The sequence below is a fragment of the Mesoplodon densirostris genome, chromosome 1 (genome assembly GCF_025265405.1).
Source record: "Mesoplodon densirostris isolate mMesDen1 chromosome 1, mMesDen1 primary haplotype, whole genome shotgun sequence".
NCBI lineage: Eukaryota > Metazoa > Chordata > Mammalia > Artiodactyla > Ziphiidae > Mesoplodon > Mesoplodon densirostris.
The window spans coordinates 226,158,719-226,176,602 of record NC_082661.1 but is presented as its reverse complement, the minus strand read 5'-3'; the positions used below and the strand labels follow the sequence as shown (position 1 = coordinate 226,176,602).

Sequence of the window (17,884 nt, the reverse complement as noted above, 5' to 3'; positions counted from 1 at the left end):
TTTTAAAATGCAGATCTCATAAAGTTAATAGCTGTACATAGACCTACCTGCTTAAGAAGTTTGAGAGCTAATTTAGCTTTGAAAATAATTTGCAGGAATGATTAGGCCTGCAAGGAATTATATTTGACCTGAAAAAATTTTGTATAGGATTTGCCCATATTTACTCAAGTTGCTTTCATCATTATCACCCTGTATTTCTGCTGCTCTGGACACATTTATATCAGCTTTTTCCGAAGAATGTTATTTGGAACACTGGTATCCCTTCAGTTATTAGTATGTGTTCTTCGAATGAAGGAGTTTTATGTCCAGTAAGTTTGAAAATGTTATATTCAAAAAAGTGAAGAGGGTGACCTTATTGTAGGATTTCTCAGAGCCTTCATTAAGTCCTCAAGTCCTTCTAGGACTCTCAGAGGCAATGTTGCCTACAGCTTTTCCCTAACTATTTTGAACCCAAGAAGCTTTCTTTCTGGAAAGCTTTCTTTAACAGCTTATCAGACAGACACTGTGTTCCAAGAAAAGCAGCTGCATAGCTGAGAAAGTGCTGATTTTGAACAATATAAACAACCAAGTATTTTCCAGAGAAATATATGAGACACTCTCTATATGTATTCATCCACTTTTCCCCACCATGAGCATTTTCTCGAACAGACACCTCTGCAGACAGGCCTGTGGTCTTCATCCAAATGAACCCTCATCCTATACACAAACCCTGCACCCTATCCACATGCAGTTACCCAGCTCTGTTTCTCCCACCCCCCCACTCCCTGTCCACAGGCATTGCCAACCCTGTGTCATTTTACACCCATGCCATGGACTATATAGACACCCATTTGTGAGATTTGTACAGAATATGCAGAAAGGGGAAAGGAGTGACAAAATACATGCTTTCTTTTTTATAGTCATTGACAGATTCTTTTTAAGCTTGCATAAGTGGACACACACTTATTTTCACAATCAGTTAATATTATAACCACCCTGAACTGAATTTAGGTCTTCTCCTGAAGGTTCTGCCCTTTGGTGCTTGTCCTTTCTTGGTTAAATTCAGAAACATTAGGTGCCTTAACTATAGCCCAAGTTAGAAATCGCAGCATCCATTTCCAACTCATCTTTTCTACAGTTCTCATCTGATCTCATCTAAGGCTCTTTTTCTGCTTTAAATTTATATGTCTTCCTGTCCCTGCACCCAGATGAACATGAACATGAAAATAAGTGTGGAGAAACCTCAGCCAAGAGATACAAGATAGTAAGTCTGCTTTCTCAGCTTCATCTGCAACCACACACGTAACCCTTGACATTGATCATCACTTCCTTTGTCATTTGTAGTGGCTTATATGCACATAACACTTTCTAAAGGTGGAGTCAGAGTCTCTGTAGTTCTTTGGAAACCCCTCTTCTCAGGGTTTTGAGCTCAGTTTCAACCTCAACCAGCAAGAGAGCAATGTCCATAGGTGTAGATGGTGCTCCTAAGATTCTTTCCCACACTGATGTCCTATTATTTTCCCTCCATCTTTTGTTATCCCTTGCCTGGGATGGTCTCACCCATCTGAAGTCCCTAGTATTCTCCATACTTATTCTCATTAGGAACTGAGAGACAATAGTCTCCAGGCATGTCAGTGAAAGGGGCTGGTCACTAGCCCCTACCCAGGCTCCGCAATTTCCTAAGACCAAATTGACCATTTTCCTATCATCAGGCTTTTGAAGAAGCAGGTCAGAACTCATTATTCCTGCTCCAGCTAACACAGGCTTAATGATCACTGGAAGGTCACTATTCTTAACTGTGTTCCTAGTGAGGTTTGGCTTTGCTTTTTCATTTACACGTTGTCAGTTCTACTTAATATATATGAGTGAGCTGTGTTGGAGGTACCATCCTTGAGGAACTGTAGAAAGTTACCTGCTCCTTAAAAATGTATTCCCTAATAGCATGCTCTAACCTAGGATTTTCCACCCTAATACATTAAGTGAAATTCACTGATGTCTGTTGTTCTGTGGTATAGCATGGTGCCTCATAGTAAAAGTGTGGTTGAATGAAATTGTTTGCAATAAGACTTCAGGAAGATAAAGAACTGAGTCAGGAAAAGGAAGACAAGTGCAGTTTTATAATGGAAGATAGGAAAACTAGAAAGTATACAAAGTCATATCATGAAAGATTTTAAGAAGGCAGAAGAGAAGGATGAGATCAAAGATAAAAAGATGTAGAATAAGACAGAGAAGAGAACAGACACGCTTATTTTGCTTTACTTAATTACTTTTAATACCAATATAACCACATTGTTTTTCTCAGTGCTGTGCTACAATAGGGGCTGGTTGCTTCTAGCAATGGGCTCAGCCTATTGGTGACCCATTGGGTCCCTTGATCAATGTACTCAAGCTTATTAGAGTTTAACAGAAAATGTTAGGTAATTAAAGATTAGTCTTTATACATTGTGTGGCACTGATGAATTTATTACATTATGGGACAGTTTACCATCTTACAGGGAAAGTAGATTTAAAAATCAATTGAAATCATTGAATGCAGGTTTAATTAGACTTGATCTAAGTGCTAGTTGGCATATATTACATTATGACAAGCAGATGCAATGACCAGTTTTGCTTGTAGATACATGCTGTATGTTGCTTCTTTCTGATGTTCACACATGTAAGTTGGAAAGTAAACACATTCCTTTAGAACTTAATATAAAAATTGATTGCTAAAAACAAATTTAGGTTGCCATAATAAACTTGGTCTAATCCTCATCCATCCATCTAAGACCAGAGCAGATAACTTGAATTTTATTTTATTTTAATCTTCCCCACCATCGATGCAGTCTCTCTAATTCAAAGCAGGTTTAAGGTTCAATCCTAAACTTAGATATGGTGTCTAGTGGGGATTATTTTTCTCTTATCTAGAATCAAATTGAGGATTTTCCAGGGACCTACACAATAAGTAGGAAAGAGAGACTCTAACAGTTTTCAGGTTTACTTGTTTGTTGGGCAGACTACCAACTAACAATAAATTTCTTGGCTATGGAGACTTACTTCTAGTACTAGTAAACGTGAATTGCTTCTCTGGCCAGGTGATATGCCTTTCAAGTACTTTAAGGATTGGCCTGTTATTGTAACACTGGAGGAAGTTCGAGTTCCATTACTGTCACCAGGAGGTGATTACTTTCCTTAAATTTCTTCATCTGACTACTAATGATAATAATGCCACTGAGATGAGCTTAAATTATGAATTCATAAGGCAGATTTTTAGAATCTCTTTATACTTTAGTAGGAAAAAATATTTTCTCCCTCTTTCTTTCATGCCAACTCTTCTTCCCTTGAACCCCCACTAGTTCTTGAAACAAATACTATGCTAATTTTTAAAGTTTGAGGTTTTAAGCGTGTTATGGACTGAATATTTGTATCCCTCAAATGTATCTGTTGAGGCCCTAAACTCCACTTTGATGTTATTTGAAGATGGGGACTTTGGGAAGTAATTGGAGTTAGACGAGGTCATGAGAGTGGGGCCCTCATCATGGGATTAGTGCCCTTATAAGAAGAACCACCATAAAGCTTGCTCTCTCCTTGCCATCTGAGGACACAGGGAGAAGGCAGCTGTCTACAAGTCAGGAAAAGGTTTCTCACCAGAACCTGACCTTGCTGGCACCCTGATCATGGGCTTCTAACCTCTAGATCTGTGAGAAATTAAGTTTCTGTTGTTTAAGCCACCCAGACTATGGTATTTTATAACAGCCTGAGCAAAGAGTTATTAGATTCTGATAGAGTTCTTTGATTACACTTTAAAATCATATTCCTCTTACATTGACTGTGTTTTCTTATTGTTAGCAGTAAGAATTAAATTATAAATGTTACCACCATTGCTGTATGTCTGTGGTGAGCCACAGATATGCATCTCTGCTTCACGGGATGGAGTTAAAGTTGTCAAGAATAAGGCCTACTTCAAAAGATGCCAAGTGAACTTTAGAAGAAGGCGAGAGGGTAAAACCGATTGGTTTTGCTTAGCAATCCAGGCTAAAAATAAATACAGTACACTCAAATATGGGATGATAGTTCATGTAACCAGCAGAGAGATCATTTGTCAGATTGCTTATGCCTGTGTTGAAGAGGCTGTGATAGTCGGTGCAGCTTATACTCATGAACTTACAAAATATAGTGTGAAGGTACTTTGTATTTGGATTCAGTTCATACCTGAACTACCACTGGAAATAAAGTTTTTGGGGCCCTGAAGAGAGCTGTGGAAAGAAGCTTTTCCATCCCTCACAGAACCAAACGATTCCCTGGTTATGGTTCAGAAAACAAGGAATTCAAGGCATAAGTACTTTGGAAGAACATCAGGGATCAAAACATTGCAGATTATATATGGAAGGAGATGATGATGCTTACAGGAAAAAATTTACTCAGCACACAAAGAAGGTAACTCCAGACACCGAAGAGATGTGCAAGAAAGTTCATGCTGCTGTATGAGAGAATCCAATCTATGAGAAGACACCTAAGAAAAAAGTTAAAAAGAAGAGGTGGAACTATCCCAAAATGTCTCTTGCTCAGATCAGGTAGCTCAGAAAGCAAGTTTTCTCCAAGATTTAGAGTGGGCTAGTGAGGGTTGAACCAAAACACAGCATTCCTATGAAGATTTTTCAGATAAGGACAATCAACTTGTTGACGAAGAAGCTAAAAATAAATACATTTAAAAGTTACCACAATTTCATCTTTCGGTTTTCAGAAATAAATTTCAAAAAGACTCAGGTGTGGACTTCTGGTTTCTACTGTTCTTTGACAAATATCAGCACTGCTGTTGACCTGTGAGGCGGCTGTAAGCCTTTCACTTGACCTCTCTGGGCTTCAGTTTCCACAGAATGAATTGGCTGATACTTAACCTTACTTTCTGTTCTAAGCAATCTCTGATTTTATTTAATCCTAATATTGAGATATGAGGAATTTATCGTAGAATAAAAGAGAAAATAGCTTGCATCCAAGGTCATTGAAAGCTGGTGAAATTTTTATTTGGTATACAAACTTCAATTCAGTTCTCAAATACTTACAAAAGGATATATAGCAATCACTCCTGAACTGAAAATTTTAATCCCGTGACTTTTAATTTTTACTGTCTTTCTCCTTCCCGTTAGCACATCAGCCTGCCAAATACCAGAATCTGTTTGTTTTCTTATATGGATTTTTTAAATGATGCAATAAAGACCTTTAATTACTAAATATATATACTTTCTTCTTATAATGAAATCTTAATGTTTTAAAAGGGAGATATTCAGAGAACAAGTAATTGCTTTCTCATGTACTTTATGCAAAGCTGGTATAGGACATTTGATTTATTCCTGCTGATCTTCAGAATCTATTTAACATGAATAAAAGCAGTATACTGTTTCCATATAGCAGGTGTCTTGAACTTTGTGTTAATTACTTTTCTTCCTTTTAACAAAAAAAAAAATTCTGTAGAAATCTTTATTGTTCTATCTAGACTCCTTTAACAGTGAATTAGTCACATTTTGACCTTGAAAATAATTACCAGATGATTTAGTAATGCATTGTTAAGACTGTTAGCAGAACAAGTTAAAATCTGAAAATGGGAAATTTCAGGTCTTTAGAGTATTTTTAAATTACTGCTGCCCTGTCTGCCCGGCATATTTTGCCTAGCTAAACTGAGTTTCCTTATTGTAGCAATAACTATGTCTCATTTTCCAGTGATTGGTGACCACGCAGGAACCCTGGATTCCTAGGTCATCTTTCATCCACATGGCCGCCCATCATTTTACCTGTTTGTCCACTCCCTCCTGTGGCCCTGGTGCCTTCTGCTTCCTGACTCTGTTCTGATCCTTGAGCTTCCTCCTCAGCCCCATCCCCTATCCTCAGTCATTTCTCTTTGTTTAACTGGAAGCTGGCTGTCTCCCCTGCAGCCCTGTCAAGGGGTTACTCTTCATACCTGCTATGGGATGAACAAGAAAATGGGGACCTTCATCATACAGCCACAATGAAATAAATTCCACTAACAACCTGAATGAGCTAGGAAGTAGATTCTTCCCTAGAGTTTCCATGTGGGAGTGTGGCTCAGCCTACATCTTGGCTTCAGTCCTGTGAGACCCTGAGTAGAGGACCTGGCCTGGCTTCTGATCTGTAGAAACTGTGAGATAGTAAATGGGTGGTATTGTAAGTTTCTGAGTTTGTGGTCCTTCATTATGCAGCAATATAAAATTAATACATGCCTCTCTGACTTAGTCTTCTAGTCCTCTCTCCCCACCTACCCAGCTTTAGCCACAATGGGGTCTTTGCTCTTCCTTGAATATGGGGACCGTGTTCCTCTACAAGACCTTTGGACCATCTGTTTCTTCTGCCTGAAAAAACCTTCCCCTAAGAAAGATATATGCCTCACTTTTTTACTTCCTTTAGGTATTTGTTCAAATGGCATCATATTAGAGAAGCCTTTCCTAATACATATACATACATATGTAGTCATTATATATATATATATATATATATATATATATATATATATATAGACTATTAAGTAGCAGCCCCACCCAGCACTCACCTACCTTGCTTAAGTTTTCTCCATGGAACTTATCGTATCTGTATTATTTATTTGTTTACCATGAGAATTCAGGCTCCATGAGGACAGGGACTTTTGTGTTGTTCTCTGCTGTATTCTGGTACATGGAGCAGTGCTTCCAACATGGTAGGTGCTTAATACATGTTTGTAAGTGAATTAACATTTTCTGTTATTTTGACCTTATTATATTTCTATGGAAATTTATAATTTTGGAGACTCTTTTTTCATTAAAAATGTTGTCATATTAAAGGAGAATGAAGAAAAAATATTTGAAAAACCACAAGATTTTATAACTTAATACCTGAAGAATTTAAAACAAATCTAAGTGCAATTAAGCAGAAAAATAGAGGCACTTAATAACTGTTTGGTTTCAGAGTACATGCCTCACTGTACAATTTAAAGCTTAGTGAATTTCTTATCACACAGGTTTGAAATACATTATACTCTAAGGTTATGTTCATACACTGGATAACTTTGATCTTTTAATGCTAGCTTAAAAAAAATCCCTTTGCATTATTTCCTACTATTAAGAAATTTACATAAAACCAAACAGCACAAAAAATCCAGCAAAAATATAAATAATTCCAAACTTCAATAGTAAATATAGACCCATCACTAGTATTTGATACTAATTATTTAATAATTAAATCCTCTAATCCTCCATGCTTGTTATCTTTAGTAGAATGTTTTCATAGTGGCCTAGAATATTTTTGATTTATTTTTTGACATTTGCAAACTATTCTTGTAAAAAGTTTCTGCTGTCGGAGCATGTCCATTTTTAGTAAGAAAGAAATTTTTGCTTAGCTGTCTATCAAGACTGTTTTATACTTGGTCTTAAAAATGTCCGTATTTTTTGCTTTTAAAAATGTCAGCATTAAGTCGGGCTTCCCTGGCCATTTATGTATAACCTCCTATAATTCCTTTCTTGCTACTATTCTCTTCCTCTTCCAATGGTCTCTGCTTAATATATATAGTGCTCTTTTCCTTTCAACATTTTTCTTTCTCTTAAAATTCAAACAATAAAATAGAATAGAATAAATTAACAAAAAGCCTTAGCAATAGTTTCTCTTGTAGGTCTAAACGTGAGTCAGTTCAGACATGGGTGGCTAGTTGTTTTATCCCATGACTGAGTCATGGGCTTGGGACATTCATTGCACCTCCTGCAAGAGCATTTTTCTCTCCAATCTCTGATGAAATACCCTCCCCACTCCTTGTTCAGGTGGAACATTTTCCTCTCGCATATGGCATTTCTATGTCAGCAGATATTTTGAAAGCATAAAGCATGGGATAAATTGACACTTTGACTCTACCATTACAGATCAGTGTTGCCAGCAGTTAGAAGGTTCTGTTCACATGGAAGGCAATAACCTTTCAGTCATTTGGTTTTGTATTCCCAGATTAAATAGCTAATAGTTTGTTATCCATTCATTATCATCAAAAATGTCTATATCTTTTCTCATTTATTCTATTTTGGAAATTACATTCAGTAAACATTGACTTTTTATTGCTGTGCAGTTCTGTGAATTTTGACACATGTATAGATTCTTGTAACCACCACTGCAGTCAGGATACAGAGCTCTTCCATCTCCACAGAGAAACTCCCACCTGCTGCCCCTTTGATGCATACCTCCACCCACACCGACCTCTGACATCCACGATGTGAGTTCTCCATCAACATAGAGAAATGCTTTTTGAAAAAGTCATTGAATCATCGATTGCAGATCCTCCTGAGACTGGCTTCATTTATTCAGTCTAATGCCTTTGAACTTCATCAAGGTGTTGTGCATATCAATAACAGTTTTTTTTCAATTGCTGAGTTGTATTCCGTGCTACTGTACCACAACAAACTGTACCACAGTTTGTTGCACCATTCATATGAAAGTATATTTTGGTTGTTTCCAGTTTAGAGTGATTATGAATGGAGCTGCTAAAATATTCCTGTGTAGGTTTTTCTGTGATCCTAAGTTTTCATTTCTTTAGGGTAAATACCTAGGATTGGAGTTTCTGAGTCATATGGTAAGTGTGTGTTGAACTCTATCAGAAACTGCTGTGCTGTTTTCCCCACCAGCCGTTTATGAGAGCTCCAATGGCTCTGTATCCTCACCAGACATTGTAAAATATAGTGTGACATCTCATAATGCTTTTAACTTTCATTTCCCTAATGGACAGTGATGTTGAACAATTTTCCATGGTCTCTTTGTTATCTGCATAGCCTCTCCTGAGACACATCTCTTCGACTTTGCCCTTTTATTTATTATGTTCTTCATTTTCTTGCTGTTGAGTTTTGAGGGCCCTTTATGTATTTGGGATGCAAGTTCTTTGTCAGAAACATGATTTGTAAATTTTTTCTCCCAGTCAGTAGCCTGTCTTTTCACTCGTTGTGTCTTTAACAAAGCAAAAGTTGTCAATTTTGATGAACTTCAATTTATCAATTTTTTTTCTTCTTCAGATCATGCTTTTGGTATCATATTTAAGAACGATTTGACAAAGCCCAGTTCATGAAGACTTTTCTCCTATGGTTTCCTTTAAAATTTTTATATTTTTATGTTTTACATTTAGGTCTATGAAACACTTTAACTTTTGTTTCAGTTGTGAAGTTTAAGTAAAATTTCATTTTTTCCCCAAATGGATGTCTAATTTTTCCAGTACCATTTGTTGAAAGGACTACTCTTTTTCCATTTCATTGACTGTAACTTTGTCAGAAGCAGTTGGCCATATTGTCTCTGTATTCTGTTTCATTTAACAATATATCTATCCTTTTGTCAATACCACAGTTTTGATTACTATAGATTTACAGCAAGTCTTAAAAATCAGTAGATGCAATTTCTCCATTCTTGTTCTTCTTTCTGAAAAGTACTTGGGCCGTTCTGTTTACTCTGCCTTTCTTTATAACTTTTTGAATCAACTTGTCATTATCTACAAAAAATCTTGCTGGGATTTTAATTGGTATTGCCTTAAATCTGTAGATCAATTTAGGAAAAATCGACATCTTTATAAACTTGAGGCTTCCAGTATATGAATACAGTATGTCTCACCATTTATTTAGACCTTTTTTGATTTCTTCCATCAACACTTATAGTTTTCAGCATATAGATCTTGTACATTTTTGTTAGATCTACACCTAAGTACTTTGTTTTGGACTTACTATAAATGATAAATATAGTTTTTAAAAATTTCAGTTTCTAATTGCTACATATTTGTATGCTGACCATGTGTCTTGTGAAACTTTGTAGTTTCAATATCACTTCTGTTTTCAAAACTTTTGTAGTGTTATTCGTATCTGTCCTTAGAGTTTGTCACCCAGGTGACAGTCTGGGACCTGGGGGATGGTGTAGTCCATAGATTATTTCTCAGAGTATCTGATATGTGGTTTAGATCCATGCATGCACAGCTTGAGGTAAGCCCAGAGTCCATGAACGACATTACGAAGTCACTTCCTGAGCTCCTTCCTTATTACACTCTCTCTGGCATATTCCCATTTCCTGTGGCTTCCCTGGAAGGAAAAGATCAAAAGACCCTTCATTCAGAAAGCTGGGGTTTGATTTTCCCTTCTCTGCCATGCAACTGCACCCTCTTCTGGGGCCAAGAGGTAGGAGAAGAGAGAGAGAAAAAGAGAGAGAAAACGTAAAGGGCATGCATGCCATGCCCTTGGGATCACAGCTCCAATCAGAGAGGAAACTTTCCCTTCCTCATAATTTTAGGCTCCTGCACTTCCTCCGAGCTGTCACATTTGTTGCTGCCACCGCTGGATTGCTTGGGGGCTGAGACACAAGAGAATGGAAAAAATAAAAGTGATTTCATCATTCTTCTGAGTATTAGGAGGCCTCTTTTCTGTTCTTTGAGCCAGAACCAGAGAGTTTCTCCTGGAGCTATCTTTGTTTACACCATGACCATCTCTGGGCTTGGGGCTGTTTTGAGTCTAGATCATGAGATACGAGAGAAGAAAAAATGGTAAACTAATTGCTGGTTCAGTGACATTTAAAATTCTAATCTTCTTCCCCAGTATGCCCAGCAGTGTTTACTCTGAGTCCTCAAATAGTTGCTCTGTGCCTTCTGTCCAGGTTTTATAGCTTCATCCAGTGGGTGCAAGAGGGTAGAGTAAGCTTCCTCTATCTTACTTGCAGCATCTTATCTACCAAAGGGCAGATGATGGTGACCTGTTAACTTGAATGTAATTTTGGTTGCCTGTGAATCCAAGGACATTTACAAGATGCCAAGATGTTTTCTCACCTTGCTGTTGAGGTGTATCTTACATGTAAAGAGATGGATATTTCTTACATTTCAAGAGATAGTTTAACTGTTTAAGGCACTGGAAATGTCATCTAGCCGTGTGCCCAAGAAGAGGAGGGGGACTAAGATTTGCAGTCTTTGCCCTATTTTAAATGTCTATTGCCCACCCCCCCACCTCGACCTGCCAAATTCGATAGGGGTGGCCATGTAACTGAGCTCTGGCCACTGGATTGTAAAGAGAGGAAAGAACACCGGTTCTGGGTCTGTCCAATAAGAGTTCCTCCATGCTTTTATCCCCTTCTGCTGTTTGGAGACCTTAGATGCCACAAGGTGAATCTGGCAGAGCCTTCATCAACCTGGTTCCTCAGATCACTGAATAGATGACCTACATTTGTAACCATAGTTAATTTGAAAGTTGCTAAGAAAGTAGATCTTAAAAGTTATCATCACAAGAAAAAAATTTTTTGTCACTGTGTACGGTGATAGATGTTAACTAGACTTACTGTGATGATCATTTCATAATATACACAAATATAGAACCACTGTGCTGTATACCCAAAACTAATATACTGCTATATGGCAATTATACTTCAGTAAAAATGTACATTTGAATAACAAATAAAGAGATAGTTTATATTTTACATTAAGCATTGAATCGTTTCCAAATACAACTCACTACATATATATATGTGTGTGTATATATATATACACACACACACATATATATATGTATATTTAATAGAGTCATGAGGAGGTTAAGATTTCTTTAGCTTATTTGTATTGAGACAGTTGCTCATATTTGGATAGTACTGTTTTTAGCAGTAAAGAGGAATCTACAAGCCAATTAGTCTGAAAAACTGGTAGTCAACGTATCTATGATGTGCTCTTGGAACTTTGTGTCCCGGATGGTATAACAGTTGTACTCATTACCATACACAAAAGCATTTTTTTTTCTTGCCACGCTTGCAGGATCTTAGTTCCCTGAGCAGGGATTGAACCCGGCGGCGGCAGTGAGAGTGCTAACCACTGGACTGCCAGGCAGTTCCCACAAAAGCATTTTTATATTTAAACTTTAAGATCTATTAATTTTGGACACATAAATCTTACGAGATAAGTAGAATGGTTTACTACCTTCATATTTTATAGCTCGTAAATCTTAATAGAGGCTGAATTGCCCTCTCATGATCACCTAGTTGTTTACTATGAAGAGCCAACACTGTAACCAAGGACTTTTGTCACTCAAAGTTCACTGTGCTTTCCACTAAACCATGCTCCATTATTTACTGGTGTGTGATGACATGGATCTGTTTGAACCCAAAATACTGAGCTATCCATAACCCCGGACAAGTCTTAAAAGACAGTCTACACTTCAAACTCTCTTGGTAGGCATTAGGCAATGTCTAAGGAATTTTGACAGAGAAAATAAAATACAATAGTGATAGCAGGTCTTAACAAGAAAATCTGACATGGATGGGATGGAAGAGAAAGATTCTGGAAGATGGGAAGTAGGTTCTTCAAGTGTAATGAAAGAAAGTTGGTGAAACTCATTGGGATGTTACCATTGGGAAGGGACACATGTAAGGGACATTATACAGGAAGAATCAGTAGTGCTTGATGACTTATTGGATGGTAGGGACAAGGCACTGGTAGAGATGGAATATTCTGTGGTTCTGGTCTTTGGAGAATGATATGCTACTGATGTGAGCTGGGGTTTGGGAAAAGGACGAGCTAAGTTTCAAGTTGATCGAATGTACAATTATAGCAGGATGAAAGGAATTTGGAGTTCTGGAATAGAATATCAGGTCAGAGTAGGAAATATAGGTTTGTGGTAGATCCTCAAAGATGGGACAATTGAATCCCATAATAATGGGTAAAATTTCTGAAGACAAGTTTATAATGAGAAAAGAGGAGAAAACAAAGGACTAAAGCTTCGAGTGTGTAAGCTATAATATTAAGAACCACTGAAAAGTGTTTTTTGAATATTAGTTTGAAAGTATCCTATGGCTTCTGAAATTTGGGAAGTTCAGCCAGAATAGAGGTGTGTTCAGGCATACATACTTAAGTAGAACTCTCACTTCTCTGAGACCAAAGTAAATCTAGCACTGCCAGGTAAATGTATTCACTAGAAAGAGTCAGAGTGCACTTAATTAGTTAGTTAGTGGCACTTGTTTACTTACAGCCTTTGCTTATATTTCTGTCCAGGTGAGATTTTCATTTCCCAGTTACATGTCTGGATGGGTTAAATGCCAGGCATGTCTCCCAGATGATGATTCCAGTGCTTAGCCCCAAGACTACTTTATATTCACAAAGCCTGACAGTGCTAATGACGATTTTCTCCTGGATGTTTACAGAGTCATTTGTATCTCTGTGGCATTTCCAAAATAGAGGAGGTATTTACATGTTGCTCTTTACTCTTTCCATAGGATTATTTTTTCTTTTTGCTCTACTAAGGATGGTAAAGTAGGTGGTGAAGAACTTTAGAGGAAAAGTGTCATTAAATTGTCTTTTGTGGGCTTCCCTGGTGGTGCAGTGGTTGAGAGTCCGCCTGCCAATGCAGGGGACGCGGGTTCGTGCCCCTGTCCGGGAAGATCCCACATGCCACGGAGCGTCTGGGCCCGTGAGCCATGGCCGCTGAGCCTGCACGTCCGGAGCCTGTGCTCCGCAACGGGAGAGGCCACAACAGTGAGAGGCCCGTGTACTGCAAAAAAAAAAAAAAAAAAAATTGTCTTTTGTTAGAAGACTGTTTCACATCCCTTTTCCTTCAGTCTTCTAAAATGTTTGTATGTTTTAGCATGTGAAATTGAATATTTCATTAGGAAGTGTTAGGAGAGTTATTTAATTTTATTTATTTATTTATTTTAAGATTTTTTTTTTTATGTGGACCATTTTTAAAGTCTTTATTGAATTTGTTACAATATTGTTCCTGTTTTATGTTTTTGGTGTTTTGGCCACAAGGCATGTGGAATCTTAGCTCCCTGACCAGGGATCGAACCTCATCCCCTGCATTGGAAGGCGAAGTCTTAACTACTGGCTCACCAGGGAAGTCCCAGGGGAGTTATTATTTTTTTTTTAATTTATTAATTTATTTATTTATTTATTTATTTATGGCTGTGTTGGCTCTTCGTTTCTATGTGAGGGCTTTCTCTAGTTGCGGCAAGCGGGGGCCACTCCTCATCGCGGTGCGCGGGCCTCTCACTATCACGGCCTCTCGTTGCAGAGCACAGGCTCCAGATGCACAGGCTCAGTAATTGTGGTTCACGGGACCAGTTGCTCCGCGGCATGTGGGATCTTCCCAGACCAGGGCTCGAACCCGTGTCCCCTGCATTGGCAGGCAGATTCTCAACCACTGCGCCACCAGGGAAGCCCGGGAGTTATTTTAAAGGAAGATTTTAAAGAAACTTAATCACTAATGTATTATGCATGCTGAAAAACTAAGTGATAAGGAAGTGTAGATTTGCGTTGCTGAAATTTTCCCTTTCTCTGCCTTCCATCTTGTTGGTATGGTTAAATATTTAAGTGTATCTGCTGAGGGAAATAGGAACTTGATGTTGTGATTGAAATAATGTGGCTGCCATGAACTATTTATCTTTTACTTCTCTTATAGCTCTCTGCATTAAGCAGTGGTAATGACCTGGCAAGAGAGTGAAATGATATAGTTTTTTTTTTCTTCTTCCTATAGATTGAGATAGTTATTTATTACTGCAGCCTGTTCTTACTGCCATATAAATTGCTAGGAAAGTGTACGAAGACCTCTTTTGTTTCTTAGCTCAGTCAAATTTGTATTCTTGTGAAAGTGCCAAGATGCAGTGCCATAATGGCAGTAAAATATATACGTATACAGTGGATACTATAAGGAAAACTAGCCCTTGTATTTGACTGTAAGTGTTAAAGTTCCTTTCTAGGTTTGGCATGCATTTTGTTTGCTTCATTTGTTTTGGGGAAGGGTTGGGGGGGGAAGGTGAGGAGTGAGGAGAAGAGGCTAGGATGTGCCCAAGATTTTCCCCAAGGCTGTATTAGCCCATGATAGCCTATGATGCCTATGATGAGATCACCTGATGGATTCCAACCATGTCAGAGCACGAAGCTTGAGTGCTAATATGATAACTGTCAAAGACCAACTCTTTGTTTTGCAGTAACAGAAACTGAAATCCAGGGAACTGAAGCAATATGTTGTTGGTCACATAGCTAGTGAGCAGGTGAGCTGGATGGAGTATTGGTTTTTTGATTCCTAGCCTAGAACTCTCTTCAATATATCTCCCATGCAGAGAGGATGAATTCCTATTAGATAAAAGTTAGTCAAATTTTGGTGATGAATAATGGTTAAGCAATTAGTAGTAGCCTCCTGAACTTGATGGGTGATTAATTGAAAGCATCATTAATCACTTAAGAATGATTTTTTTCTAAATTTTTTTTGAAATCACCTTTGAAACAGCCTTTGGAAACATGAAATAGGTATTTCAGTTGTGACTGTCCTGATTGAAGAGAAGTGTTGAATATCCAGGCTCTGTGAGTTGTAAATTATTACAGAATAAATAGGAAATGGCTTCTACATTTCACATTGCAGTTCACTGACAGGATGACCCATGATTTTGCATGTCTTGTGTTTAGTTCTTAAGTTTATAACCTGAATCCCCCATTCTGTCTCCCACAAATCTCAGGGGAAGAAGCATGATTTAGGGTACTCAGAGATTCATATCCAAAATGTTTTGTGAAAAAAAAAAGGTTTTAGAATCTCTCTAGTGTCTCTATATCTAATGTGACACAGAGACACAGTGAGCAAATGCTTTTGGAAAGGATGGCACTGATAGACTTGCTCAACGTAGGGTTCCCATGAACGTTCAATTTGTAAAAAACAAACACAATATCTGTAAAGCTCCAAAAAAGCAAAGCAGAATAAAATAAAGCACAATAAAACAAGATATGCTTGTATTTAAAAAGCAGCCAGAAGCTTTTTTAAAGGGAATAAATAAAGCTATAGTTCAGAAGCTTACTCCCATACTCCCATGGTGCATTGCTTCTTCATCTACCTTTGGCACTTTGAAAGGTTCACTTTGTATTGTAACTGGTTATAAACTTGTGTTCTTTGCACTTCTAGGAATGTAAGCTTTATAACATCATCTCTCATTACTAAGTCTTTGTACCTCTAATGAGCACTTAATCACTCTTGAAATGCATGTGTCCTGAAATCCTATAATCTTTTACTATAGCCTTAGATGCCCATTTTAGTAAAATTTCTAAAGAGAATTGAATGAAATATAATACATTAATGACAATAGCAATTCTGTTGATACTGCTACTACTACTACTACTACTGGGATGAAGCGGGGGTAGGAAGAAGCACTTATTTTGTGTAAGTCATTGTGCTGAGAACTTTACATAAATTGTGTCACAATGTAATCCTTAAAACAAAATTATCATCTCCATTTTACAAAGTTTCACATGGTTAAGTTCTTTGTCCAAGGTCATGAAGTTAGCAGATAACTCAAACTCCTGAGTTCACACTTTTAACTATTATTGTATGTATTAGTTTATTTCACATGGTTAAGTTCCTTGTCCAAGGTCATGAAGCTAGCAGATAACTCAAACTCCTGAGTTCACACTTTTAACTGTTATTGCATGTCTTGGTTTATTACCCAGTCCTGGGAGAGGGTGTGAGAAATCTATCCTCTCATTCAAATCATTATGACATTATTTAGTTTAGTCAATGAAAAAATTTGAAACATTATACCTAAGCTTTGTATACCTAGAAATTAAGCTCAGTTTGCTCCAGCAAGAATTTTAAACAATGCCTATGAGAAGAAAAGGGTGTCTTTAATTGTTATTGAGTATCAGTTGGGGGAAAAAGGAGTCTGCAAATTTCTAGAAAAACCTGTGAGTAGAACCAGGGCTTTTATTAAAATATCTATTTCACTATCGGGTACTAAAGAATTGTACAGAGATATGTCAAATCATGATTTATGACAAGTTATTATGTCATTTTCAAGTAGAAAAATGGTATAATTAATTATTAAAGTCATCCCAGAATTGAAGCTAATGTAGTTTTTTGCAAAATCATAGATTTTACTGTCATCTATATACACATCTTCTTTGTAATGAATGCTTAAGTTTTCTGTTAATTTAAAATAATTGAGTCAATATTTTTTTTTTTTTTTTTCGGTATGCGGGCCTCTCACTGCCGTGGCCTCCCCCGCTGCGGAGCACAGGCTCCGGACGCGCAGGCCCAGCGGCCACGGCTCACGGGCCCAGCCGCTCCACGGCACATGGGATCCTCCCAGACCGGGGCACGAACCCGCATCCCCTGCATCGGCAGGCGGACTCTCAACCACTGCGCCACCAGGGAGGCCCAATTGAGTCAATATTATGATTTACACTGACTTAAAAATCACCAAGAAGCATTTTATTTTATATTTTAGTAAGAACCTTAATACACTATTTAAGTAAACCACTTGTATTTTTCTATGTACATAATCTTTATTTTATTACATTATGACATTAGCTATGTATATGTCACCAGAGTTTTTCTATTTCGGTTTTCTTAAAAGCATAATTCAAAAGATGTGTTTAAGTTTGTATTTTATATATTTTGAGAAAAATCTTCCTTTGATCTGGTAACAATTGGGTTTCCTTTTCGCCTAACTTATTGTTTTAATTAACATTTTAGTAAACTACTTACACTAATTTTCCTATTCCTGTTTTCTGACACCTCCAGTAATAAAATAGTGACATTTTGAAGGAATTGGTTGAAAGACACCGTTTGTATTCAGATTAAAGTTAAACACAAATTTAAAAAATGAAGCAACTGACAAAGGATTAATCTCCAAAATTTACAAGCAGCTCATGCAGCTCAATATCAAAAAAACAAACAACCCAATCCAAAAATGGGCAGAAGACCTAAATAGACATTGCTCCAAAGAAGATATACAGATTGCCAACAAAAGCATGAAAGAATACTCAATATCACTAATCATTAGAGAAATGAAAATCAAAACTACAGTGAGGTATCACCCCATACCAATAAGAATGGCCAACACCAAAAAACCTACAAACAATAAATGTTGGAGAGGGTGTGGAGAAAAGGGAATCCTCTTGCACTGTTGGTGGGAATGTAAATTGATA

General features: G+C 37.4%; 1 protein-coding gene and 1 pseudogene across 6 annotated transcripts in view; both read left to right on the top strand.

Moving 5' to 3' along the window:
• The window catches only part of INPP4B (inositol polyphosphate-4-phosphatase type II B), a 353,637-nt gene that overhangs the window by 120,307 nt on the left and 215,446 nt on the right, over positions 1-17,884 (top strand). The window lies entirely within an intron of this gene.
• On the top strand, positions 3,900-4,586 carry LOC132483563 (large ribosomal subunit protein uL18-like; annotated as a pseudogene).